We start from the raw sequence: 27,331 nt of genomic DNA, 5'->3' as shown, positions 1-27,331 counted from the left end.
TGATCTACAGAACTGGAAGATAATAGAGTTCTGTTGTTTTAAGCCACCGAATTTGTGGTGATTTGTTACAGCAGCAAGAGGAAACTAATACAGACCGAAACGTCTGTCTGCAGAGAACTAGCTAAATAAATGCAGTGTAATACTGTGCAGGCTTAAAAGAAAGGGGCCTCAGGGGCGCCTGGCTGGCCCAGTCGGTGGAGCATGCGACTCTTGATCTCAGGGTTGTGAGTTTGAGCCCCATGTAGGGTATAGAGATTCCTTAAAAACAAAACCTGTAAAAAAAGAAAAAAGACAGGTGCCTCTTTACATACTCATATGGAATTCATTTCAAGGAACATTGTCTAGTGGCGAATAAAATGCAAAGTACACGAAGAGTGTAGAGAGCATGTTATCTGTGTCAAAAGGAGGCACAGTTTCAAATCCACATAGATCTTCACATGTGCACAGGCTATCTCTGGAAAGATACACCAGAATCTGGTAACATTATTGAATATTTATTGCCACCACGGGAGGGGAAATGGGTGACAAGAAGTCCCAATGGCAGAGATGCTCATTTTTCACTGTGTTCTCTCTCAGGCTGTTTTGGTTTGGGGTTGCTTTTGTTTGTTTGTTTGTTTGTTTGTTGTTTAAATCATGTACGCGTATGACCTTAAGAATAGAGAGAAAAAAATCTTTTAAGAGAGTGGGTTTTTAGTGTTTTAATCTTCTTAACAAGGATTGACTCAACCCATTCCTCAGTGGTGTGGTGTCCCATGCTTTTTCTTTCTTGATCTTCCCACCAATTCCGACAGCTTGGTGTTTGTGGGTGCGGTCATCAGTTCCTACCCATGGGTGAGGCGCTGAGGCTCCCAGGGGTTGAGTGGCCAAGTCGCATAGCGGGTAAGTTTTGCAGCTGGATTTTAAAGCCCGGTGTTCTGGTTCCAGGGCTCTCTCTTCAAACCATTGCAACGTGTCGCTGCCAGTTCCAACAGCCGCGTAACCCCCAGATGCTACCACACGGAGTTGTCAGACAGGGATCTCAGCCCTCTCCGGGCCTTCAGGTCCCTCTCCCAGACCTCAGAGTTGAGGAGAAGGTCAGGCTCCACAGGGGCCCTGCCTACACTGCCTTCTGGATTCAGCCCACCTTCTTCTGTTACATCCCTCAGCAAAGTTCCTTTGGGGCCTTCTGGGGAGAGGCCGCCGCCAGCGGTCACTGTGGCTCTAATTGTTCTCTCTGGTGAGCTCACGTTGCAGTCGGCCCAGTGCAGACACCTGCTTTCCTCAGGCAGAGATGAAACCCTAGAGATGACGGGCCTCGGCGGAGTATGACATCTTGATCAAATAAGGCTGCCCTGAGATTTCTCGTTCCTTCAAGCTTGGGGCCGGAGATGGAGGGGGGTCCCCCCCCACCCTCCGTCTGTCGGCAGCTTACAACTTCAGGCACACAAATCCACCTTCCCGGGCCTCACTTTCTGGTAAAATAGAGATCATATTCCTGTGTTGCACGGACAGATGTTGCTGGGTCATTTACCTCTTGGGAGCACTATTTAAATATAGCCAAACTGCCTTTCATGTTGAGGATCTCAAAGCATTTTTAAATGAGTAATTAATGAACTTCAACGTCCAGAAAAAGCAAGAATTATTGTCTTCATTTTATAAATAGATCAAAGGTCACACAATCAATGGCAGATGTAGGAAACAGATGTAAGAATTCTCCTTTTGTCCCTGACTGCAGCCACTAAATCCCACCCCTGGTATCATTGACAGACCTCCTTTCTGCTCTCTGACTTCTGGCCAAAGACGTGAAATTGGCCTTTATATGTTTCCACTTAAAGGTTTGAATTCTATGTATGGTTCATATGCCTTTGATATGTCTGGAATTTATAAAAGAGAAGGAGAAGAATGATATTTGATGCTTTTCAGAGATCATGTTGGGACTGAGCCTTATATAATGGGTCAAATGCCAATAAAGGAAAAAAAAAAAAAACGCTCACCAGATCTTCAGGAAGTTCACTTTTATTCTCTCTCTGAAAGAATTCTGTCTGTTAAAATTAAACAGAGTGTATCTTTATTCGCCCAAATGATTGTTGTGGGAGCAACGGACGTCACCACTTATTGAGCACCAACTGTATGCTAAGCATTGTTCTTCTTACCGGCATACATTATACCATGGGATTTTCACAAACACCTGAGGAAGTTTTTATTAATCATTCATTTTATAGATAATATATAACTGGGCTTGGAGATAAAAGGTTGAGGAAAAAGGAAAGACAAAGCTCAAATAAAATTAATTAAGCAAAAATGACAGGGTATATACTCTGTGCCAGAGGTGTTGGGTTCTGATAGATACAAAGATGGTGATACGAAGATGAAGAAAATAGCGCCAGATTCCTGCTCTCAAGGAATTTATAGCCTCGTGAATGGTTGAGGGTGAGGGCTGAGCAGAAGCACATAAAAAGACAAATGATGTCAATGCAATTCAGTCCAGAAGTATTTATTGAGTTGCTGCTATGTCTTAAACACTGCACTAGTCACAGGGGATAGTCCCTCTTCTCATGGAGCTTATAGTCTAGTGGGAAAGTCAGACATTAATCAAATAATCACACAGGTTTAAACTGTACTTGAGTGGAGTAGAAGATACCAGATGGACGACAACCTGACAAAGGATTAGTATCCAGAACATATAAAGAGTTCCCACACGTAATAAGAGATAATGCAATAGAAGCATTGTCAAACCAAGGGCAATTTTTAAAAGATGAACGGCAAATGAACAATAAACAAAGGAAAGTATGCTTCGTCTCTCTTGTAAACAGGGAGTTGCAAATTAAAACACTGAAATGCCATTTTACACCCATCAGCTTGGCAAAATTTTTAAAGTCTGACATTACCAAGTGTTGTTGAGGATGCCAAGCACGGGAACTCCAAGTTACATATTGCTATCAAAGTGTAAATTGGTACAACCACTTTGAAAAACCGTTCAGCCACGCTGAGTAAAGCTGCCAATTCACGTGACCCAAGTCCAGCAATTTCACACACAAGTATCTACCCGATGGCTCCCTTTCACACAAGGGGATAGGTATAACAAACATTCATTGTAGCATTGTTTCTAACAACATGAAAGTGACAATGAGCTAAACGTCCTTCAGAAAAAGATGGGTGAATCAAGTGCGGTGAACTCATGCAATGGGACCCTGACGAGCAGTGAAAATGTATGATCTAGAACTCCATGAATCAATGTGAATGCATTTTGAAATCATAAGCTGAGTGAAAAAAGCAAGTTGCACAATGATATAGTCAGTATAATGCCACTTCTCCAAAGTTTGCAAACATGCCAGACAATTCTATAGTGTTTATAGGCACAAACATATATAGTAAAAATACAAAAGCATGTATAGGAATATGACACATCCCAGTGCAGGAGAGTGGTTACCTTAGGAGAGAGACAGACATGGGTTCAGAGGGCTCTATATTGAAAGATGTTTTATGTTCTTAAAAAAAAAAAAAAAAAGATTTGAAGAAATCGTGGCAAACGTTAAGCTTTGGCAAAGTCTGGAGGGGCATGGGATGGGTGCGGAATAAATAGGTGTTAATGATATTACTCTCTGTAGTTTTTTATTGTGCTTTGATCTATCAGAGAATTGAATTGGAGGTGGGGTTGGGGGAGAGGTCTCAACGGACGTGATGCTTACTTAGGATGACAGCCCAAAACTGAATAGGTGAGGAAGGGCAGAAAGGTGTACCAGGCAGAGAAAACAAGCTGTGCAAAGACCCTGGGGTGGGAGGGTGAGCACAGAGACTGGGAACTGAGACCCCCAGTTCTGTGGCCAGAGCAGAGGGGAAAGGGGGCTGGAGTTGGGGTGGGGGGAGGGTGGTGCACAGACCATGCAGAGCCTCATAGGATATCTCGAAGATCAGGTTTTTACCCTATGAGGAAGGCAGCAAGGATGGAAAGCACTGGGGCCCAGAGAGACTTCTCTTAGCTGGATAGCAGAACAGGGAAAGCATTCATGTCAGAGATGACTCATATCTTGAGTTGTGGAGAATGAGTAAGAGGAAGCCAATTGGAGAAAGAGGAGGAGGGAGTGAGGTGCAAATTCCCTGAAGAGGGCCCAACAGCAATAAAAAGACCCCGAGGACCTTCCACAGCATGGTCCCGCCTAGGTCATACACTCAGGACTAGCTCCAGAGGTGTTAGGAAATGGCCATGAACACAGAAGGCTTGAGGTCCCAGGCTGGGCAGCCTCAAGCCAAGAGAGGCATGGCCAGACATGGGTGTAGGTGGCTTGCTCTAACAGTGTGTGAAGGATGGATCTGAAGGAGGCTGGGGTGCAGACAAGGAGATCTTTGAGAGAAATATGCTAATAGCCTAAACCAGGATGGCTGGAACTAGAAAGCCATCCATCCTGGAAGAAGTGAGGGGTGCCCGAAGAAGTATTTAGGAGGGAAGGCGAGACATCTAGGACGATGGTTGGGTGGCCACCGCCGACATGGACAATAATAGGGGCAAGTGCGTGCAGGGCACACCAAGTGGAACTGTCCTATGAGCAGCAGAATGGGTGCGCCAAGGGCTCCCGCCAGCTGGGAGCAGGAGGCGCCTCCTGCGGGCGTTTACTGACCACTCACAGCCAAGGAGTTGGTCCAGAAGGAGGGCAGAGGAAGACGAAAGTGAGCAGGTCTCGGGTGGGGGGGAGGGGGGGACGACAAGGAATGGGACTGGGGCGGGCTGGGGGAAGAGAAGAGGGGGAGGGGGGAGGACCGCGCAGACGCTGAGCGGCCGCCGGGAGACCAGCGCCGCGCGGGCTGGGCGGGCCCGGAGTTGGCCTCGCCGGCCTCCCCGCGGGGTGCAGGCGGAGCCCGAGAGCGCAAGGCGCGGGCGCGCGGGCGGGCGGGGGGAACAGGCGACTAGAGCCGCGGACTTCCCACAGCTCCTAGGGCTGCCTCGGCCGCAGCGGTCGAGGACAGCAGGGCACCGCGCGGCCCCGGACGTCTCCTGCACCCCGGCCACCCCCGGCATCCCAGGCTCCCCGCGTGCCCAGGCCGCGCCTCCCCGCGCCGCGCCTCCCCACCGCCGGGACCTGGCGACGTCACTGCGGCTCTGACGCGCGCTAATGGAGGCACGGGCGGAGGCGGCTTGGCGCGGGTGTCCCCCGGGGAGGTCCCGGTCCTTGCAGCCCGCGGTCGCGTCCTTGGCCCTCCTCCAGGGGAACCTCGATTTTCCAATCTCAGGAAGGCCGGCTGTCCTTCGGCTACTGATAAGGACGCGAGCTCATGGTAAAAGATTTTAACAATGCCCGGAAAGAAATAGCCGGACCCAAGAAAGAGACTAATAATAGCAGCCCGCTAGAGTTCTGCTCTTGTGCTCAGCGCTCTTAAGAACAGTAATAACGACAACAACCATAAGAGCCACCATTTATTGAGCGCTTACTCTGTGCCAGGCACTGTGTTAAGCGCTTTGCAGGCAACAACCCTCGGAGGTAAGTACCGTTATTATCCCTATTTTAAGGAAACTGGGGCACAGAGAGGTTAAGTAATTTGCCCCAGGCACACAGCTAGCTGATGTCAGTGCCAAAATTCCAACCCAGGCTGTCTGATCCCATGTAATCCTCATGTCAACCCATAAGGTCGGGATCAATCTCTCCATCTTAAAGATGAGGAAATTAAGGCACATGGAAATTTAAGTACCTTGCCCAAGGTCACCTAGCTGGAAAATGGATGCGGCAGAAAGCGAACCCAGGGCTCCTCTCTGTTCGCAGAACCCGCGGTCTTGGCCATAGGCGATGCCACTTCCAAACCACCTCCGACAGCCCAGCAGGCTTTGGCCCCGGGTCCCAAGAGGCGCAGCCTCTGCGGGGTATGGGTGGGTTCCCGCGGCCTCCGATCCCCGGGTGAATCGGATGTTTCGGAGCATCGTCTCTGCTCAGCCCGCAGGCGTCAGATAGGGACGCGTCTCCCGGAATCCGGTCGGGACCTGGCCGCGCGGTCCTCAGAAGGGATGGAGCGGGGGCGGAGGCAGCGGGAGGGATCCCTGGTCCCACCTGCAGAGCGGCGGGGCTGGCGGCTTGCTCTGCGCGGCCGGCAGAGGGCGCTGTCGCACGCGCCTCGGGTCCCACGGTCACCAGACCCCGAGGCCTGCAGCCTCCGCCTGCAGATGCCTGGACTCGGAACGCCCCAAGTGGGAACCCCTTCTTCCTGGCGTCTGGCACCCCTCTGACCCCTCATCTCAGCCCAGGGCCCTCTTTTCCTGACTAATCCCCGTTTTCTGTGGTCCTGCCATCCCACCATGGGTTTTCAAGTCTTCCCCAGTCCCTGCGCCATTGATTTAGTTACCTCTCGCTGAAAGGCAAGAACACTGATCCCATTCCATTAAAAACCTCAGGCGTTTGCAAGTCATACTCGGCTTTGTCTCCCCTTCTCCTGGCCCCTTTGGTGAGGTAAAATGGAGATAAACCATCTCGGAATAGATAACTAATTTTCTTCTCCGAAACAGGAGGAGGGGCTTGGTTAAGGAAGGAGCAGATTGATGAAAGGATCTATATTTTTTAATAGCTACAGTGTCTTGAGAGCTTGTTTTGTGCTGAGCCCTTCCTGTGTCTTGACTCCTCAATCCTCACTACAGCCCAGAGGAGTGCATCATTATTCTTTTGATGAAAGAGGCCACAACGGCAATGCTGGGAATCCACTAGGAGGATCTAACTTTATTATTTAAAAAAAAAAAAAATTTTTTTTTGGTTTACTTAAGTAGGCTCCATGCCAATGTGGGGCTTGAACTCACAACCTTGACATCAAGAGGTACATGCTCTACCGACTGAGCCAGCCAGGCACCCCCAGGAAGACATAACTATAAAGCCATGTTCCCATCAGCTGATCCAACTGAACAGAAGAGGTAAGATGCAAACCAAGCAACAGCAAACCAAAATCTGCTCCAAGAGTGCTTAGCAATACTACACACAGGTGAATTAGGGGCTTCGATTGCTTTGTGAGCCCAGTTTGGGACTCCAGTGTCTAAAAAAAGAAAAAAACAAAAGCTAAAAGTGCAGGCAGAGGAGAACAGGAATGAGGGTTTTCACTTTTGCTTGGAAAAGCATCCTGAGAGGCCCACTCACTTTCTATGACTGGGCTCTGAGGAAATAAAGGTGGTTCTAGGAAAATCTGAAAAATATGAGAGGAAAAAAAAATGCCTTCTGTGGTTTTTACTTTAACCAAGACTCATATGGCTATTTGTGTTGTATTTTTAAATTAATGTGGCTCTCCCCACCCTTTAAATTGGCACATGAATCACAAAAAACAGAAGGAAGGCCAGCTACACACTTCAAACTTGGTGGGTTTCTCAGGAAGGAGGTACATGACTTGAAGGGGAAATGAGGATTAAATGAGGTGCTTTAAACATTTGAAAGACAGACTTTCCACAAGGAACTTAGATCATAAGCCCTTAGAACGGGAGCTTTGTCTGGGTTTGGGCTCGGTATAGTGCCTAGAATCGGTGAGTGCCCATGAAATGTGGAAAACGAATCACACTTTTGGCTTATGTCTGCATCATCTAACCATCTGGGCCACCACTTTGCTTATGGTTTTAGAGTGTGGCTTCTAAGGGATTTTCCTGTCCCCTGGATCTTAGTCACACACCTTCCCCCAGACTCCTTACTTTCCCAGAAGTTTGCTCTGGGAATTCAGTCAAGGTGAGGCAATTGTTATTGATGATGATGTCACTAGGCTTGGTTAAACAGAATGACTGCTCAGCTCTGGAATCACCAGCTTGGTTTCCCTGCTTTTCCAAACAGGGAAACCAAGGCAGAAGGGACATCAGGAGACTGTCACTTCACAGTTCTGATTCTCTTGCCCTATTATCTTTGAACTAGAAGGGTTCCCCCATGCCCAACACAAACAAGCCCTGGACATCCCAGGCTGCCTGTTGCAAAATTCTTGGACTTCTTTGACCTTATCTCTCTCTGCTGCTTCCCTCATTTTTTTCTGTGCATTCATTCTACAAACATGCATTGAGAACCCACTATATGTAAGTGCTACTGGTACAGCAGAGAACCCAACATGAGCTCATGAGCTCACTTTCTCCACTTCCCACCTGGCTCCTGACCTCATGGCTACAACTTGCATGCCTGGAGAGGCCCCACAATAGTAAATGACTTGCTTCTCCAAGCGGGACAACTGCTCAGACATATCTGACATTCTGGTAGCTCCTGGCAGCTCCAGGAGACCACACCCTGTGACCTCAGGATACCACCTTGGTGACATCCATTTGGCAGAAGTCCCGACATATACCCTCAGAGGCAGAGCCTGGAAAGGCTCCAGCTCTACCACTTGCCCATACCTCTTCCCTCATTGTCATGCCTTCAGTTCGTATGATCATTGTTGACAACCTTAATAGCTTGGGCCATATTTATGAAGCATCTATTACAATGAAAAAATCCTATAGTCCCATAATACCCCACTGTTCAAAGGAAAAGCTTGGCTTAAACAAACCACAGTGACTGTCTGGCAAGTGGTGGATATGTTGGATAATGCTACGAGTCTTTCAGGTCATTTTGTTATTGAATCTTGGGATTGAGTGATTCATAATAATGAGGGGAAAGAAGAACACTAGCCTTGTTTCAGCTTTCCAGATTATTCAAATGGAATCGATTTTCAACGTCAACATCATAGTTATGACAGAATGCTTAAGGTGCATTGTTGGTTTTTGTCTTTTTGGAACATCCATTAACTAATACTCAATGACTTGGTTGTCACCCATTCCAAAAAAAAATTTTTTTTAAAGGAGAGAGAGAGTTTGAACTGTAGGATTCTGATTATGTCCCTGGAAGTCCCTGTAGAGAATAGATTCCAAATTATATTCATTCTTTTTGAATATCCCAGCCCTCAAGACTGTCCCATCCCTGCTAGCTACAGCATCATTTTCCCTCCCCTGGAGGAAGGCAGAGGCCCAGAGACCAGAAGAATGAAGGAGAGTAGTGAGGAAAACTTTTCCCTTACCTGAGTTGCAGAGCCACTTGAATCTAGAGAACTGTTACATTTGTGCTGTGTCTGTATGAGTTCGTGGTTGTGCATTCTCTGGCTGATTCCAAAATCTCCATAACATGGGGGCCTGAGATACTCTAAAAAGAAGGCCTGTCTGGGAAGGACGTGTGTCCACCCACCAAGAAGTTCTTGGTGGTCAGTGTCTGCATATCCAGCGGCTCGGGCGAAGAGATTTGGAACCACTGAGCATTCCTGCTGGGATCTTTCCAAGCCCTTTTGGGAACCGGCAACAGCGCCTGTCTGGGGAAATTAGTTTTGCGCTTTCACAGAGTGAGAAATTCCTCAGGGGCATTCTTGTACTTGGGAAGAGAAATCAAACCCAGCTCATTCCTTTAGGGCCCATGCCATTAATAAAGCAGACCGAGTCCAATTCACTTGGTCCAGCCTGGGGCGGTGGGGTGGGGGCAGAAGCGGCGGAGTTCAGAGAATTTCACCTGTGGCTAAGGCCCTCCCCGGACTGGCGCAAGCTTGAGGTTTCAGGGGATTGTGTTACCAGCGTGTAAACACCGTGAGTGACAGCCAACGCTCCCATTCGACCACAGAGGATCTCAAACCCTTCCTATCTTCCTAGAAACCCTGGCGGCCGGGCGGCTGCTTGCCGTCTGATGCAACAGTTTGCAACGCTCGCTTCTGGGAGCGGAGCCTGCCGCGGGGCGCTGGGCGCCCCGCCGACGCGCATGCGCGGACTGCGGCCCTGCCGGGCCGGGCTGGGGAGAAGCTTTTCACCAGATGTGCGGGGGGGGGGGGGGGGGGGGGGGGACGGCGCGGGCAGGGGCGGGGCGCGGGCGGGCTGGGAGGCCTTTGGCAGCTCGCGCCGGTGATCTGAGTTTAATTAAACTTCTCCCGAGGCATTGGCTGACTGATTGACCCAGTGATCCAAAAAAAATCAGAGAGGCCCGAATCGCCCTAAACGCGACGGGAGAGAGAAGTTGGGGAGTTGGCTTTCGGTTTCCAGAGCTGGGCCTTTGGATTGTGCCTTCCTTTCCCCAAACCCCCCAAGCCACAGTTAATCCGGGTTACAGGATCTCGTTAGGGCGTCGGGCCTCGCTTGTCTGTGCCCTCCTACCAATTTCTCAAAAAGGGAAGAACAGTGGTTACAGAGGGGGAAAGAGGTAACGTTCTTGTGATAACGTCTTGATCGATATCTTCCCTGCCTCATTTCTCCACCCAAGTGCCTTAAAAGGTTTTATTAGCAGAAAGCATCATGGATTATTTTCCCATTTTTTTCAGCCATTCAGGTATTGCCTGCATGGTTTTCTTTCATACCCGCGTTCCATCTATATTATATATCTTAATTGACTTATTTTATTAACTTTCCTTATTCTCTAAATTAGCTTTAAATCGATTTCCCTTTTTCACATAGCCTTGCCCTAAGCAATAACATTAGCGAGATCACACCTTTGATATGTTAGTCATCTATTTTAATACACTTGAAAGTAAATTCATAACTATTCAAATAAAAAGAGATGTGTATGTTAGCTTAAAGTTTCTTGCCTACTGTATTTGGAGGGAAACTCCAGAGGTGATAATAATAACTAACATATGTCGAGTGATTGCCAATGTCTCAGGCGCTTTATTCTAAGTCCTTATGACACCTTAGAAGGTGAGTTGGTTTACATTTTACAAAGGCAAAGTGTGAGGCACAGAGAGGTTAAATAACTTGCCTAATATCACAGAGCCCAGATGCAAACTCCGCTAGTCTCACTCTAGAGCCTGTACTGCTGGCCTATCCAAAAAAGCTAAGTTACTGCTGGAGATCACCCAGGTGGCTAGTATAGTCTGGATTTGAACCTAAGTCAGTCTGACTCCAGAACTGAGCTTTTAACTACTGTGTGGAACTGTTTCCTATTTTCCCAGATCTCACCTCATACAGCCTTTTAAAATCTGTCTGCCTCCTTTGGAATTCAAAAGGTGCGTCCAAGTTTTTTCTTTCCTCACCCCTTACATCTCCTCCCTTCCCCCCCCCCCACCCCCGCCCCACTCCCAGGGTGGGACAGAGGTTCTTTCTACCGTTTCCTTCTCTTCTCTGAATGAAAACAACCCGTAAATCTCTGATATCCATGAGAATCTCTACTTTAAAGGCCCTAGCGGGGCGCCTGGGTGGCGCAGTCGGTTAAGCGGCCCGACTTCAGCCAGGTCATGATCTCGCGGTCTGTGAGTTTGAGCCCCGCGTCAGGCTCTGGGCCGATGGCTCAGAGCCTGGAGCCTGTTTCTGATTCTGTGTCTCCCTCTCTCTCTGCCCCTCCCCCGTTCATGCTCTGTCTCTCTCTGTCCCAAAAATAAATAAATAAACGTTGAAAAAAAAAATTAAAAAAAAAAAAAAAAAGGTCCTAGCCACTCTTCTCCACTGACCATGGAACTTAGAAATTCCACCTACCAGCATCATGAAACTACATCTCCCAGACTGCTATTCTCACGTGGAAAGAGAACAAAAATCCTATGTCAAACCATGTGGCTCCTATTTTGGGGTTGGAAAATCTGGTCACTAGCTTGGATAAAGATTGGTATGCCCATAGACTAATTCTTCTGGCCCCAGGCAGACATGAATTTCCCAGGCTTCAGTGATTGGGGGTGGGGGCAAGTTATTTCAGAAACAAAACCTTCAATTAGAGGCATAAATGAAGACTTGGCATAAGACTTCTAAAAGATGGCTGACCCCTGTCCAGGAGGTATATTTTCTTTCTGCAACAGCCCTTACCACCACCACCCCTTCCCTCTCTTCACTTCCTCTTCCTTCCCCTCCTTCCAGATTCTTCTTCTAATTGTACCACTCCCTTGTCCCCCCCCCCCCCCACTCCCACCCCTATGCCCACACCCACTCTTTAACTGTTTAGTATAAAATCCAGCCCACCAGACTGAGGTTTTCTTCGACCCAAATGTTATTTTCAGAAGGAGCCATTGAGGTTGGGGTGTAATTGTAGCGTTGGGCCTCTGCAAGCCAAGCTGAAAATAATCAGTGAGGCAGATGGGGTGGGAAGAGAGTGTGGTGGCCGCTTCCACCAAAGAGCAAGAGAAACCCAATGGAGTGAGTCAGAGAGGGGCGAGTGCCAGGCTGGTCTGCTGGGCTTATGGCCGGGAGGGAGTTCAGTTAAGGGGAAACTGCCCAAGGTTTTTGGGGCCTTTGACTGAGGCCTGATCCAAGGTGGTTCCTGGCTGTACATCACAAGTCCATATTTCTTATGACAGCCGCTAAGCTTCTCTTGCTCTCATTCAGTTGGGCCATAGCAACCAGCAGGCCAAATGGGAACTTAACCATCCAGTTGGCTCACCAGTCCCTAGAGCAGGATTTCTCAGCGTCAGCACTGTTGGCATGTTGGGCTGCATAAGTCTTAATTGTGGGGGGCTTTCTTGTAACATTGTAGAATGTTTAGTAAGATCCCTGGCCTCTACCCTCTAGATGCCAGCAATGCACGCACGTGAGCACACGCGCGCGCGCGCACACACACACACACACACACAGTCGTGACTACCAAAAATGTCTCTAGACATGCCAAATGTCCTTGGGAGACAAAAAAGTGCCCCTGGTTGAGAACCACTGGTCTAGAGTGATCCAGGTCTATGAAAGGATCACATCACCTGTCCCCCATGGTAGCCTCATTGCCTTGTATCTGAATGGACCCTGATAAAAACTGTTGGCCAACTCCTCTTTCCAATGACAACTGTTGAATACTTCAAGCCCAGCATGAGTGTCTGCCGTGTGCCAGGCACTATATGAGGTGTTGAGAATAAAGTGACAAACAAGGCAGACATGTCCCCTGTCCTCATGGAAATGACAGGCTGAGTCAGGGAAGACAGAAATTAAACAACCCTGAGGGAGAGGCACATAGAGAGAAGAAATGGGGTACTATGAGAAAATCAAAGCGGGTTTTTCACCTAGGTCAGGGGGTCAAGAAGGACTCTTGGAGGGAATGAGGAATTAGCCAGTTGGCGATGAGAGCGAGGGAATGTTTGGCGAAATAGAGACAGAGTATTCAGAAGCCCTGAGTTAAGAGAGAAATGTCGTGTATTCAAGGAACCCAAAGAAGCCTGTCATAGACCAGGCTTCGGACAGGGTGATGGACCAGTCATTCTCTCCTCTCACCCCCAAACTTGCTTTTCTTATACTCCTTCTCCAGATTTCTAGCACAAGCGTATAAACTTAGGGTCAAATCTAACCCCGCCTTGTTCTCGCTCAACCCCCTCACTCACCCAGCTACCAAGTTCTGTGAGCTCTACCACCAGAATCTCTGCAAACCAGCTCCTTGTCTCCATTCCCAGCACCACAACGCTGATGCAGGCCCTCTCCATTACTCAGCTGGATTTGTGAAATAGCTTCCTAACTAGTCATCCTCAAGTCTCTACCTCGGAGAAAGAGACAAAGACCATGTTTCTGCTGGGTTAAAACACTCCGTGTGGCTTCCAGAGGCCTCTCAGACAGGCTGCTTCCTCCCCGTGACTTCCAGGTACTCCTTATGCACTGTCCCCAGTGGACCTCCCAGCCTACCCCCAACTCTCCAGCCACTCTCCACACCACCAGCCACACCCCATGGGCCCCCACAGCTCTGTGATTCTGCTGTTCTTTTTGTCTGAAATGTCCTTCCCCAACCAAAATCATTTGGGGAATTCCCACCTATCCTTTGAGACCTAGACAAAATGAACTCATTACATTCTCCTATCCCTTCTTAGAAGCCTTCTCTTAATTCTTCCCTCTGTTTTCATTGAGATCTATATATAGCTGCTAGTTTACCATTTGTCATGTTGACCCGTAGTTATCTGTTTAAAGACGTCCCTGCCCCCCAGAGACAGAGGGCCTCAAAGGCAGGTCACGTAGTGTTCACTACTGGTTGATTACCCAACACCCATTCTCTCCCTTCCTAAAAGAGGCCAAAGAAATGCAAGGCACAGTGTATTATTTAGGGTACAGGCTATGCTGCTATAACCGACAGACCCAGAGTACAGTGGCTTAAGAAAGCCCATGTGCCTCAGTGGAAGCTGAGCCCATGCCCAGCTCCATTGGGATAGGCCTAACATCCTTTCTAAGAATTGGTTCCAAAACTTGGGTCTAAACTAATTTGGGTGCAGTAGAGGCTTTTCTGCTTTCCCCTATGTCAACAGTCCTCTTCTTTAATAACAGAACTCCTGATTCTTGGCCAAGCCGATGGCTGCCTTGTCAGAACTACATTTCCCAGCTTCCCTTGTAGTTTGATGCAGCCTTGAGTCTAAGTTCTCACTAACAGACTGTGAGCAGAAATGATCCTACCACTTCTAAACTGTGCTCTCAAAAGGATTGCGCTTGTGCTTTATTCCCTGGCCCTTCCCACCCCTTTCCCCTGACTAGGAGATGATAAAAATTGAAGCAGTGTCCTTGGACCTAGCGAGGGAAACCACATTTGGAGGATGATGGAACCCTTCTATCAGTCTTGGATGACTTTTCTCTGAACTCTTATATGATATGAAAGAGACATAAATTTCTCTTTTGCTTACACTTCTGTATTTGGAGTCTCCTTGTTACAGCAACTTTTCCTTTGCTCTACAAAATACACAGTGCCTGGCTTCCCTAGGCCTTAGGGACTGGTTCAAGACTGGGCTTCTGGTCTATTTAGGGCCAGTGAGATGTGAGATATAAGGCAAGGTTTGATTGGGGGCGGGGGGGGGGGGGTGGTTCTGGAAAGCGTTCTCTTGTTTTTATGAGGGAGCATCATGGACCAACCTTCTCTCTCTCTCTTCCTCTGGACATTGCTGGAACTAGAACTATGGCAGTCCTCTTGCTACCAGCCTAAAAATGGGGCTACACATGAAGGGAGAGCTGAGAGAATGGCAGGAAAATGGAGTCAGGGTTTCTGGACCAAACAACTCTGAACCCACTATCTTAGTTGGCTCGGGTTGCCCTAACAAAATATCATAGACTTCCAGGCTTGAGCAACAGAAATTTATTTTCTCACAGTTCTGGAGGCTGGAAGTCCAAGGTCACAGTGCCATCAGGGGTGGTTTCTGGTGAGGCCTGTCTTTCTGGCTTGTAGACAGCCACCTTCTCGCTGTGTCCTCACATGAGCTCTCTCTGTGTTTGCAAGGAGAAAGTGAGTGCTGGTGTCTCTTCCTCTTCTTATAAGGACACCAGTCCTATTTGGATTAGGGCTCCACCCATATGACCTTATTTAGCTTTTATTACCCTCTTAAAGACCCCATCGGCAAATACAGTCACACTGAGGGTTAAGCCTTCAACGTATGGAATTTGGGGGATGGGGGCACAATTCAGTCCATAACACCCACCTTACTTCTGGGTTTCCAGTTATGTGAGCCAACAAATGTCCTTGTGTCTAAGCCAGCTTGGGTTGGCTTTCTGTCACATCTTACCTTACAGCCTTGTACTGCTCTTCCTATCTTTGCCGGGCCTCGTACGGAAGTCGATAAATACTTGTGGAACGAATGCCCAGTCGTTATTTTTCTCTCTTACCCATAATGACTACCTCACAGACAAGCTATAAGCATTTCTCTTTCTCTGCCCCAGCCTAAACATCTAGAGTAGTCACATGGACTCTTCTCAGACCCCACCCCCTCCCCTTAACTAACCATCTATCCAAGGAGCTGAGGGTTCAGCTATAAAATGAGAGGGTTGAATTAGATACATCTAGCACATTTTCCAGCTCGGGCTCTGCCTGGGGCTTTCTCTGAAGGAGTCATTCTGTGCTCAGACTGAAGACCCATCTAACGCTAACCATGTACAGTCTACTTAGAGCTCCCCCTGGGCTCGTGCCTCAAATCCCTGTAGTTCCACAGGAGGCCCCTTCCAGCACTAACGGTCTAGGGTTCGGTTTGATGTCTTTTCAAGCTCTGAAGGCCCAAGATACTATATTACTATGCTAAGCACAAGACATTTTTGATTGGCTGCTAGACCTCCTGACCCAAACACAAAAGATAAAGGCCTTGGGAGGGTCTGGACTGTCACAGTGTCGTCCTTCCAGATGAGACCCGAGAAACTGGCAGGCAGCAGGGAGGGGGCCTTGCAATGTTCGGACATTCAGCAGGTCCTGCAGCAAGGACACTCAAGTTCCTGTGCCCATTAGTGTAGCCATTAGTGCTGCCCAAAATGGAGTGCAGGCCAGTTCCAGGCAAAACATTTCCTCCTTCCAGCCATGAGAGCTCCATGGGACTGGGGAAAGAGCTGCCTCATTACCCAGCCCCCTGCAATGTGGGAGAATTAATCTCAAGGAAAGTGACCAGTAATGGGCCCTGGCAGCCAGGATCTTGAGGACCAAGAGGTTCTTCCTCCCCAGTCTTCAGTGACTCCAAGCTTTCCTTCCTGTGCTTTTTGAAGTTGCCTTTATAGGACACTCACTAAGAGCTGTGCACTATGCTCAGCACTCTACTGGGATTAGGTCATTTAATCTTCACAGCAGCTCTGCGGGTAGGTATCGGGTAGGTATTGTTGCTACTCCCATGTCATAGATAAGCACACTGAGGCTTAGACAGGTGAAATTGCTTGCTTGGAGTTAGTAAGCCACAGAGCTGGGTCTGACCTCTGGTTCTTAACCAGAGAGTTTGGTGGGAGACCTTTGGGATTTGGCAGCATCTTCTCTGGTCTTCTGACTCAGGCAGGCATGGGGGAAGGGCATGGGGGAAGACCCCAGCCCTGTGAGGTCAGTGCTGATGGGGAAGAAGGACCAGAGAGAAACGTAGTCGCTGGAGTGAAGGGCAAGGCTGGCAACGACCACCAGGCAGGCCCAATCAAATATAAGGAGGGTGGCCAGCTCCACTGCACCCAACCAGTAGTGAGCAGAGGTCCTCTTCCTAACGGGGAGGATAGTCATCAGCATCAGGAGTCTGCCCACCTGCTAGCCAGCAGGAGCCCTGCAGCAGGTTGGGGTTGGCCACAGGAGCAGGACGTCACCTTAGAGAGGTCTGTATCCTGCTCACTTGTTTTTTGTTTGTTGTCACTTCTGTTGCTTATCTTTCTCTGTTCTCCCCAACATCTCAGAAGGCGAATGAGATACCCCAGACTCCCTCGCCAACTGGCTTCTGACTAGGTTTACCCAATGAAAGGTGCTGGAGGAAGATGCAGGGCGGGAAGAAGAGAGAAGTCTGTTTCTCCTGCCCCCAGCTTCAGGCAACATCTCCCACCACGGCCCCCTCCTTGGCTCCAGCTTCTGGTGGACAGCCCCAGCCCTGGGCTCTCTACCAACCCCTCATCTCTGCGGTTCTCCAGCATCAGGGGCTGTGGCAGCTCCCCACTGCTGCTAATTACTTTGCATCCTCACTCCCACAGACCCTTGCAGCATTTCCAACCATTCCTGCTACTGAACATGGACGGTTCTGTCTCCTGACTAGACCTTGCCTGGTCTGGGCCGGGAGACGGTCAGGGTCCTCACCTCCTACCCCAGCTGTGGATGGGGCCGTCTCACTGGGCAGAACAGCAGTGTCTTGGCCTGTTTGGACCATTATAACAAAATACCACAGACTGTGTGGCCTATAAACAGAAATTTATTTCTCACAGGTCTGGAGGCCAGATGTCCAAGATCAGGGTGCCAGTATGTCAGGTTCTGGTGAAAGCCCTCTTTCGGGTCTCAGACTGCCAACTTCTTGCCCTGTCCACACATGGTGTAAGGGCCAGGGAACTCCATGGGGTCTCTTTCATAAGGGCACTGATCCCATTCATAGGGCTCCACCCTCATGACCTAAGCTCCTCCCAAAGGCCCCGCCTCCTAACCCCATCACACGGGCATTAGGATTTCAACACTGAATCTGTAGCAGGCAAGAAACTCCCAAGCATGAGGCAGAGTAGAAGTCTATCGTGCAGCCAGGCCACCAGGGTGCCCCTTGGGTGCCAGGTTAGTTGGCAGGATCCCCCATGGGTCCCAGACCAGGAGCCCTGGTGATGGGTAAGTCTTCCCGCCCAGCAGGATCCATTCTGCCACTCAGGTCTTCCCAGTCTCAACACAGTCTCAGGGCCACTTCCTCCCTGATGACCAAGTCACTTAATATTTCTGGATTTCAGTGTCCTCGTCTGCATTGTGGGGAAAACATAGTACCCCTTCCCACGGTTGCGGTGCCAGTGAAATAACACCCAATGCCGTGCCTGGCACAGGGCCAGTGGCCAGTAACTGGGAGCAGCACTCATCATTGTTGTTAATAACAGCCTGGGCGGCACTAGAAGATTTGGTGACCCATCTGTGAGGATCTTTGCAGAGCAGGAGCAGAAGAGATGAGGTCTTGCCCAGCGTGGGGCAGTAAAACCTGGCAGCAGCAGGATCTGGGTAGTGCATCAAGGGGCCACCTGCTGTTCTCCCCACCCAAAGGACTGGCACCTATTTCTCTGGCACCTCAGACTCAACCACAATTCTTCCTCCGGCTGGTCCTGAGACATGGTAGTTGACAAGGTCCTGAGCAAGGGAATACTCAATGCTTAAGAAGGGGCTGGGGGTTTGGGGCCTCCCCTGCCACTCCAGAGTGAAGACTTGGTCCTTAAACCGTGCTAGGGCTGGGAGAGGCAAAGGGCCACACAAGTATCAGATGCTGTCACTGGGTGTTGGCTATATGCCAGGCTCTGTGCAAAACACATAGACACTAACTGTGCACCATGGGGCTTACTCCTCCAGCCATTAGGAGAGGAGGTATGTGTCTGTTATCAGCATCAACAGAAACATCCCCATTTGATAAAGGCCTCAGAAAAGGTGAGAAAACTGCTCAACGTCCCACAGCCAAAATGTGGCAGAGCCAGAATTTCAACGAACTTTATCTGATAGAAGCCTCCAGCCTCTCCAGGATGACTCAACGTGAGTCTTGCTGCCCATGGCTCTGGCATCAAGAGGGCACTGCACTTATTTGAGTCAAGGAAATGAATTGCTTGCAGAGCCCGTCCATGACCCAGCCTGGGCCTCCAGGCCTGTTCCAAACATTGGAGACAAGGGGCAAGCCTGAAAAGGGGGTCCACTAGGAGGCTGCCTCTGCTGGCGCTTGTATGAACACCTGTGTGCGTGCATGTGTGTGTGTGTGTGTGTGTGTGTGCCTGCACCCACAGGCACGTGTAGACCCATGAGCCCAACCTCCACCTTGGCCTGGGAGAGAGTGGGGAAGGACTCTCTCCTGGCAGGTGAGGTGGGAAGGGCTGGGTGGCCCCACTGTCATCCCCACCTCAGTTCCTGGGAGAGGCTCTGATATTTTCCTGGAAAGCTGGCTATGGGTCTGGAGGCCTTTGGTCTCCACAAAGTCAAAAAGGGCACCGGCAAACTTCTCCAGAATCAGTTCTGACTTTATTTGCCTCTCTGAGCGTCCAAGACAGATGGTGGACTCGGGGCAAGTGAGGGCAGGCTCTCTCAGAACACTTCATCCCCAGATCCCACTAGCTCCTGAAAATCAACTTCCAAATGACGTTGCTCCAGAGCAAGCCTCACCCCAGACTCTGAGCCCTGCAGAATGGCTCCTGCATACTTGTCCCACGGGATGCAGCCTGGCGTGGTGTGAGGAGCATGAACCTTGGGGTCATCGGAATTTCAGCCCGGACTGATAGGTGCCATGAGGCCTGAGGCAAGTGACCCAACCCTTCGGAGCCTTTGTTTCCTCCTCTGTAAAATGGGGGTAATAACCACCCATGGTAGGTGCAGTCAGTGTGAATACTCCTACCGCTTCCTTTTCTCCTTCCTCCTTCTGGCTCTCCTTAACCTCCACTGACCACTTTACCGCCTAGCTTCGGGGCCCTCATTTCTCAGAATCCTCCCAGCTGTGGCCCGGCCTCGGAGCCTCCCAGGAGACAGTGGTTTTGCCACCCTTTCCTTGTGGCCTTCCATGGGCCAGCTCCCCTGAGAGCAAAGGCCTCAGAGCCCTGCGACTGGGGCCCCACCCTCTTGGTAAACACCAGTTGGGCACCAACTGACCTCAGGACGGAAGTGCTCGCCTGGGACCCTCCTCTTCCAGCCCTGCCCACTGCTCTATGTTCCAGGGGAAGTGCCAGGCAAACCTGGCATCCTCGCACCCAGGCCGCCTCCATCCTGGAAATAGGCACTTGGAGCCAAACCCTTGGCTGAAGGTAGAAGGAAGTTAAAGGTCCCTGAATGCCGCTTCTCTCCTGCCCTTCCACAGCTCCACCCTGGCCTTCCCAGACAGGGCAAGTGCTCTCTAATTTAAATTTTCTTTAATGATCCTGATAGACATCCATAAGGAAGACTTTACTGTTACCCGTTGTTTCTTAACAGCAAAGACAGAAATGAAATATAACAAAATATGAATCATTTTAATTCCAGGCAGTGGGGATGTGAGTGTTTTATTGTTGTTGTTGTTTTTGTAACACCTTTTTCTGTATTGTAAAAATTGCCCAAATTGCTCTAAATACAAATATTTTTTATATACTTTTTAACTTTTTTTAATGTTTATTTATTTTTGAGAGAGAGCACGAGCAGGGGAGGGGCAGAGAGAAAGGGAAACAGAATCCGAAGCAGGCTCCAGGCTCTGAGCTGTCAGCACAGAGCCTGACTTGGGACTTGAACCATGAACTCTTGAACTCATGACCTGAGCCAAAGTTGGATGCTTAACTGACTGAGCCACCCAGGCACCCCTTTTATATATATTTTTTAAGTGTCTTATTTATTTTTGAGAGAGAGAGAGCGAGCACGCAAGCAGGGAAGGGGCAGAGAAAGAAGGGGACTGAGGATCTGAAGCAGGCCCTGTGCTGACAGCCAACGAGCCTGATGTGGGGCTCGAATTCACCAACCATGAGATCATGACCTGAGCCAAAGTCGGACACTCAACTGACCGAGCCACCCAGGTGCCCCCAAATAAAAACATTTTTTTAAGATTTTAGTTTTACATAATCTCTACACCCAACGTGTTGCTCCAACTCACAACCTGAGATCAAGAACCACACACTCTACCCACCAAGCTAGCCAGGCACTCCTAAATAAAAATATTTTTAAGTCAATAAGATTCATATGGGCTTATTGGGGGAAAATTCAGGAAATACCAAAAAGTAGAAAGAGAAAAGTAAGAATCACTAGAATCTCTCCTCTGGAACCAGATCATTTATCTATTGGCTTAATCTCCTTCGGGTCCTTTTTCTAGCATATATTTATGTCCTTTTATTCTTTTTTAATTGAAATATAATTGACATGTAACATCGTATTTACTTTAGGTTCATTTTATTCTTTTTACCCAAAAAAATGGAATTATATTATTTAATGATCTTTTATCCCCCTTCACAATGTATTTTGGACAGTTTCCCATACCCTTGGACGTTAATATTTACTTTGTTTTAATGTCTATTTATTTACTTTGAGCAAGAGAAACAGCATGGGCAGGGGAGGGGCAGAGAGAGGGGGAGAGAGAATTCCAAGCAGACTCCACCCTGTTAGTGCAGAGCCCGACATGGGGCTCAAACCCACGAACCGAGAGATCATGACCTGAGCCAAAATCAAGTCTTTCGCTTAACTGACTGAGCCACCCAGGCCCCCCTGACATTAATATTTACTTTAGTACACTTCAGTTTTTTCCCATGTAATCATGAATAAGCTATATTTTTTATATTGGGATCCATATGGATCCCATTAGGGTCATACATTTATACCACTTATTATTTTTTCTTATCTGAAAAGTAGTATACTTTAGTGGTGGGAAAGTTAGAAAATACAGATGAGCAGACAAGTGACCATGGAAAAAATAAAAACCCTTGCAGCCTCACCTCGCTGAAATAACCCTTGCTAACATTTTTGTTTTTAACCTTCCTGTCCATGTTTTTATGTACATAGGCATATATATATGTATATATATATATACATATGTATATATATATACATATGTATATATATACATATGTATATATATATATATATATGAAAGCACACATTTTACAGTAAAATCAGAATCATGTGATTCATATTATTTTTAACTTTTTTTATTTTAAATTTTTTTGTCTACTTAACAATACATCTTACATGGATGAGGATGGTTTCAGCTACAAATGACAGAAAACCCAAAGTAACACATGTTAATTTCTCTCTCTAGGAACTGATGTCCAGAGGTAAGTGGCCCAGCCTGGTAGAGCAGCCCTGTGACCATCAGGGACACAGGCCCCTTCCACCTGGGGCTCTCCATCCAAAGTGCATGCCTTCCTCTAGTGGCCCAAGGTGGCCCTTGAAAGAAGCAGCAGCAGAAAAGAGAGCTCCTTCCCCTCAAAGGACGCTTCCTGGAATCCACACGCATCACACCTGCTCATACCCCACTAGCGGGATCTAAGTCCCACAGAACCCCGGGAAATAGTAGGGGTGATTTATCTAAGTAGGGCTTTTATTTGCTATAGATGACTGGCTTCTCTGCCACATTTTACAAACATCTTTCCAGTGCACATAGTTTTATATCCCTTTTTTTTCTCTTATTTTTTGGTGAGTGTTTGACCCCATCATTAAATATTCGTCAAAAGACGAAGAGTAGGGGATGGGGGGTGGGGGTAGGGAGTGTGTGAGAGGAGACCATGGACTTTCAGGAGCCAGGAGAGACCTGGTCCTGTAGAGGCTTAGGGGACTTGATGGAGCCCAACTCATTCACATTCAAGATCAACCAATGCTTTCTGTGCCCCTACTCAGGGTCATACCCTGTGCCAATGTCTGAGAAATGTCTCAGAGAAAGACCGTCCCTGCTCTCCAGGAGCCTAGTCAAGTCTAAATTCCCAAATGTTAGAGTTCAGCCTGCAGTGTTGCCTCAAACGCAGAATCCTCAGACCCACACCCAAATACCTGATGCAATCCGTGTTGGTGAGTCTAGAATCTGCTTGTCTTTCAGTCCCCTCAGGTGACAGATGAGCATGACCAGGAACCATTTTGATGGAGAAATAGAAGTCTAAGCATTTGAAGGAAGTCTCTAAACCAGGCAAACCTGGAGCCTCCATCAGCTCAGTATGTAGCTTGAATCTCAACTGAGCCTTAAGCTATAACAAAATAGGGGCAACTGGGTGGCTCAGCCAGTTGAAAGTCCAACTCTTGATTTGGGCTCAGGTCATGATACCAGGGTTGTGGGATTGAGTCCCTTGCAGGGCTCCACACTAAGCGTGGAACCTGCTTAAGATTCTCCCTCTGCACCTCCTCCACTCTGTCTTGTGTGTGCATGCTCTCTTTATACATACAAAGAGAAGGAGAAGGAGCAGGAGAAGGAGCAGGAGGAGGAGAAGGAGAAGGAGAAGGAGAAGGAGAAGGAGAAGGAGAAGGAGAAGGAGAAGGAGAAGGAGAAGGAGAAGGAGAAGGAGAAGGAGAAGGACAACAAAATGAGGACACCTGCCAGATACACCTGAACCCAAATCTCAGTTTCATCCTGAGTGACCTCAGGCAAATTATTTAACCTTAGACTCAGTTTTCCCATTTGTAAAATGGAAATAATCACGTGCTTCCCGTGTGAAAATAAACCTCAGTGCTTAGCAGAGTGTCTGGCACTCAACAAATGCTATATCTTATTATTAAGTTAATTTAAATGGTCTCTAGGTAAGTAATTATGGTGAGGGACAGGAGACAAGCTATATAAAGCATCTTATACACCTGGCTCATGGTGGCAGTCATTCAATAAATGGCTATTATTACTCCTACATCCTCGCATCCATTTCAATTCTAGGCAAGCATTTCATCTCCACAAGCTGTACCCACCACACAATTTTGTCCTCTTAATAGGAATCATGAATGAAGCCATGGATTCATGGCTCTGAATTGTAAACTTAATGTCTACCCCTAGTGCCTGCCCCAGCATGAAAGAGGTTTTCTCAGGCCCTTCCAGAAGGATGTGCAAACAGGTCAGCATGAGTGGGAACCTCAAGTCCCTACTTTCAACCCCCTGCTTTTAGGGGAGCCAGGCATAGCCCTGGGCCATTCACCCAGCACCGAGGGTCAGGGAGCTGTGCTCATCCAGGACTGCCGTGAGGCAAGAAGGGAGAGGCAGGGTGGTTGTTGATAACTACATTTTCAAGTGTTCTGTGGATGGCGCAGTTACCATGGTGATGCTGATGGCTCTGAGCAGAGCGGCAGCCTCTCTTGAGTTGTGAGTCAAGTTCAGCTTTATTTATTTAAAAAGAAAACCAACGCCCTGACCTGTGAAGGACAAAGCAACACACAGGTAGAGGCCAGGGGGCGACCGTGGCAGAGGTGAATCAGCGCACTCCTCGCAGGCCACCCGTCTTCTGACGTCAGATGACCCACCTGGCTACCAGGCCTGGAAAAGTCCACAGAGCTATGTGGCGAGGCCGGCATCTCAAACTGTGGCCCAGGAGAGGAAGCACAAAGAGAGGCCACATTGCCAGTCAGAAACCTCTTACTAGGAAGCAGATCCCATCAACTCTGGCCCGAGGGCCAGACTCTGAGGAGACTCAGCTCCGCCCTGGTGTGGGAGTCCACAGAACCCAAGGAGATAGGCAAGTCCGGCTCAGAGTCTGGCCCTGAGATGACCAGGGCTGGCTGACCCACCCCCCAGTGCACACACTAGCAGTGCCCTGTGGGGCAGGGCGGGGGGGGGGGGGGGGGCAGCAGGGTCCTGGAAAGGAACACAAAAATGTTCACCATGGGGCAATGGGGCCCCTTTAACCAGAATTCCTGCAGGGAAAGAGGGAATCATACCAGCACCTACTGGCAGGGTGGCCCTGAGAATGAAGTGCGATAATATTTGCAAATGTTTAACATAGAGCCTGGCTGACACATAGTCAGCGCTGGACAACTGTGGGCTATTGTTAACTTTTGTTCAGGCCCTTATCTTAACCCACCTGGATAGAACAGCCACAGCCTCCTACCTGATTCTTTGATTCTAGTCTTGCTCACCTCCAATCAATTGCCCATACCATAGCAGGGTGGTTTATTGAAAATGCATCCTGATCATGCTCTTTTTCTCCAAAAAATCTGCCAGTGGCTCCATTTACCTTCAGGATAACTCTTAGAATTCCTTGGAGGGGCCTAGGCCTTGCACGATCTGGCCCTTGGCTGCCCTCTCCAGCCCTGTATCTCACCACGCCCTGCCGGCCTTGATAAGTTTTGGCTAGTACCCTGATGTCAGCACTCTCCCCCAGGGTGCCAGGCTCTGCCGTATCTCCAGGATCTTTGGCATGCTGTTCCCTTTGCCCAGAAAGCCTAGCAAACACCTACTTATCCTCCAAGACCCACATCAAGAACTCCCTGTACTGGGAAATCTTCCTGTCTTCCCCTCACACGCAGAGCAGGCCACTCCCTCCTCTGAGCCACTTCGGGACCCTCCATAAAGACATTTATCACTTGACATTGCAATTATTGCAACACATGCCTGTGACACCTTTCAGCTTCCTGAGGGCAGCACTGATTCTAAATAATTTCTGTATGCCCAGAACATATCACCTAATGTTCACAAGGGAGGACTGTGAATGAATGAATGAATGAATGAATGAATGAATGAATGAAGACAGAAATCCTGTTTATAGAAAAGGAAACAGAGGCCCAGGTAGGAGCAGTGACTTGGCTAAAGTAGAGTCCTGAAGCCCTATAACTCTGGGCCCTTCGGATTCCAGAGACTAGGGACCATTCATTCATTCACCCATCCACCCCTTACTAAGCACCAGTCATACACCAGATACTGTGTTGCTCCCTAGATTACAAAGAATAAGATGCAGCCCTGACCCTCAGGAGCCCACAGACAGGTGGGATAGAATGATAGGTATACAGGCAATTCCCACACTCTTCACTGAGCTGGGACAGAAGATGTAGAAGAAGCTATGGGAATCCCAGGGACCACGATATGGATGGAAGTAGAGGGAGGCCTCTGCTTCTGTGTCTTCCACTCTCTCTCCCCCAAACTCTGGAGCCCAAGTTCCCACAGACAACCAGACCGAGGCAGCTGCCCTCCAGGAGCTATTCACACAGGTAAACGGACATATACACAGACACACACATACCCAAGACAGGTGACATGGGCATGCCTGGCCCTATGGGGCCAGACACATTTGCACCCCTCAGTGATCATGTCAAGAGCCATCGGGGTGCAAGGACAGATCAAATCAGACCACAGAGCATTTCCTGATGCTTCACACAGCTTTTGCACACCAGGTCTCACTGGATCCCCACTAGGTGGGGTCCTCCAGACAAGACAGATATATTGTTTTCTCCCCGCTTTCCAGATGGACAAACTGAGACTCAAGAGAGATTTAGATGACTTGCCCCACCCTGCTGCCTGCCTGGTCAGTGGAAATACCGGAACTGTCCTGTCATTCCCCAAGCATTTGCTAGCAATGTGTCAATGTGCTAGGCCTTCTGCTGGGGGCAAAGGATGCCAAGGAGAATGAGACCCAGCCCCTGCCCCTAGTGAGAGACAACAGCACGATGGCGATCCTCAAGGTGTCAATCTCAATGTCACTACTAACTAGCCGTGTGAGCTCTGCAACTTAGAGTTTTTGAGTCTCTGACTAAAAACATAAATTAGATCGAGCCTGTTTCATGCTCAAACCCTCTGGTGGCCCCCATCACCCTCAGAATAAAATCCAAACTCTTCGGCGGTGCCCCACATGCCCCAGCTCCTGCTTCCTTCCCCAGCTCTCTTCCTATCACTGTCCACCTCTCGCCCCGTTGGCCTCTTGGCCGTGCCTGCAGCAAAACAACTACCTCCAACCTCCAAACTTTGTACCTTCTCTTCCCTCTCCTGGAAGGTTTCCCCAGATAGTCACATAGCTAACACACTCCTGCCGCTCAGGTCTCTGTGTCTTCCCACAGGAGGACACCCTGAGTCCAAAATGATGGCCCTATCCATTCTTCAAGGTAGTATCTTCATATTACATGACATGATACTATGTGTATTTGACCATTTGCTTATGGCCTGTCTCTCCTACTAGTACAGAAGGGTAGGAATGTGCCCATTTTGTTTACTAGTACACCCTCAGTACCTAGAACAGTGCCTGGTACATAGTAGGAACTCAGTAAATTTTTATGACCAGGAATGAATAATCCTCAGTTTCCTCCCCTTTAAAATGATACAGGTAGCAGGGTACCTGGGTGGCTCAGTTGGTTAAGCATCTGACTTCGGCTCAGGTCATGATCTCACTGTTCATGAGTTCTAGCCCCACATCAGGCTCTGTGCTGACAGCTCAGAGCCTGGAGACTGCTTCAGATTCTGTGTCTCCCTCTCTCTCTGCCTTTCCCCAACTCCCTCTCTCTCTCTCTCTCTCTCTCTCTCTCAACAATAAATAAGCATTAAACAAAAAATTTTTTAATTAAAAAAAAATAAAATGATACCTACTACAACACAGACTTATAAGGATTAATTATGTTATAAATAGAAGATGCTTAGCTTGGGGCCTGGCAAATAGTTGGCACACAATAATACTGTCATTTCTGTTATTGCTGTTATTATTGGGGAGTTGGTGGGGGAGCAAGGGGCA

At 48.6% G+C, this 27,331-nt stretch overlaps 1 long non-coding RNA gene across 2 annotated transcripts in view; it reads right to left on the bottom strand.

The window, feature by feature from the left end:
- LOC147576517 (uncharacterized) overlaps window positions 1-27,331 on the bottom strand; it is a 117,300-nt gene that overhangs the window by 64,453 nt on the left and 25,516 nt on the right. Inside the window, exon 1 of one of the 2 annotated variants that reach the window (XR_015240847.1) lies at window positions 8,962-9,671. The exons of the other annotated variant lie outside the window; for it this stretch is intronic. This is a non-coding gene — a long non-coding RNA (uncharacterized LOC147576517). Of the gene's footprint in view, window positions 1-8,961; window positions 9,672-27,331 lie in introns of those variants that run through there. 2 annotated transcript variants of the gene reach the window in all.

This window comes from Puma concolor, chromosome D1 (assembly GCF_028749965.1).
Source record: "Puma concolor isolate L17-30 chromosome D1, mPumCon1.1.hap2, whole genome shotgun sequence".
Classification (NCBI taxonomy): domain Eukaryota; kingdom Metazoa; phylum Chordata; class Mammalia; order Carnivora; family Felidae; genus Puma; species Puma concolor.
This window is presented reverse-complemented; position numbering and strand designations above follow the sequence as displayed.